The sequence below is a fragment of the Oratosquilla oratoria genome, chromosome 15, assembly GCF_046742065.1.
Source record: "Oratosquilla oratoria isolate Oo_2021 chromosome 15, ASM4674206v1, whole genome shotgun sequence".
In the NCBI taxonomy this organism is placed as follows: domain Eukaryota; kingdom Metazoa; phylum Arthropoda; class Malacostraca; order Stomatopoda; family Squillidae; genus Oratosquilla; species Oratosquilla oratoria.
Genome location: NC_134791.1, coordinates 16,786,653 through 16,787,915, shown reverse-complemented (window position 1 = coordinate 16,787,915; position 1,263 = coordinate 16,786,653). Strand labels below are relative to the sequence as shown.

Sequence of the window (1,263 nt, the reverse complement as noted above, 5' to 3'; positions counted from 1 at the left end):
ATTCACTATTTTAGGGACTTTACTACTGGCACCCCTACAGACCAGATTCACGCAGCCGTATTTCGCAATCTCCACTTTAAAAAAGGAATGCTGTTTACTTTCAACTTGTACGGTCCATCCTTTGCGCTACCTTCCGTAAGAGGTCTGAATCCTTTCTAATGATGTTGGATCTGTCTTAAAGGATTTGGATCCTATTAAGGGCGTTCGATTCTTTTTTTAAGGGATTCGGATCCTTTAAGAGAAATCCAATCTCATTAAGAGAGATCAAACCCCATCAGAAAATTTATCTAATCCCATTAAGAATGATCTAATCCCATTCTTGGAATCCAATCCCCTTTAAACCTCTTCTTTATCGAAGGCTACTCCTCACTCCTTATTCTCTTTTCTTTACTCCTCCTTCCTTCCTGTTCTTCCTCCTCCTCCTCCTCTTCTACCTCCTCCTCCTCTTCCACCTCCTTTCCCTGTTCCTCCTGTCCCTTCATGGCGCCGCTTGCTGAGTGCTCAGACTCGACGTCGACACATCGGCACCGTCCACGCCTCCGTCGGGATGACCAGCCGCTTTGACCAGGCGGCTGCTAGGGGCACCGCCACCGCCGCCCCCGCCTCCTCCTCCTCCTCCTCCTCCTCCTCCTAAACCTGGAAATTCACTCAGAAGTCTTAAAGTGCGATAGGAGAACACGACGGAGGAGGAGGAGGAGGAGGAGGAAAAAAGGAAGTCTACGGCTGGGTTTTGGGAAGATGTACTGTGAGATGAAGGAGAGGAGGAGTAGGAGGAGGGTTGGAGGATCGAGGAGGGTGAAGGAGGAGGAAGAATAAGAGGAGGACGTGAAGAACGAAGGGTTAGGCGTTAAGATGAAGAAGAGGAGGAGGAGGAGGGCGAGGGTAGAGGATGAGAAGATGGAGAGGGAAGAGAAGGAAGAGGAAGAGGAGGAAGAGGAGGATGGCAAAGACGGTCTGCCATCAAGTGTAGCGCGGGTGGTTGACGAGTCAGTCCCGGCATGAGCGGGGCTTCGTTTGCGCATGCGCGCACTGAACGCGGGAGTCGACTCGAATGTCGTCTGCTGGCAACGTCAGTGTTGCTCTGTTCCTGAGGTGGGTTATACGTGTCGCGCTCTTAACGTTACAGCAAGTGGTGGGAGAAGACTTTGCCGCTAGCCTGACCCGCAGGTGAGTGAGAGGAAGTAGTTTCTTTGATATCCTTCTGAACAAGGTCATCCCGAAGAGTGCCTTAGTAAGGTCGCTTTGGTCCTTTGTATCAACCCA

The 1,263-nt window shown here is 50.9% G+C and overlaps 1 protein-coding gene across 5 annotated transcripts in view; it reads left to right on the top strand.

The window, feature by feature from the left end:
• The first annotated feature begins 1,000 nt into the window (after positions 1-1,000).
• The window catches only part of LOC143033319 (1-phosphatidylinositol 4,5-bisphosphate phosphodiesterase-like), a 279,603-nt gene continuing 279,340 nt past the window's right edge, over positions 1,001-1,263 (top strand). For 4 of the 5 annotated variants that reach the window (XM_076198616.1, XM_076198611.1, XM_076198613.1 and 1 more), the window contains exon 1: positions 1,002-1,167. The gene's annotated coding sequence lies outside the window, so the exon portion shown is untranslated. Of the gene's footprint in view, positions 1,168-1,263 lie in introns of all 5 variants that reach the window. The other variant, XM_076198612.1, reaches the window with a different exon arrangement.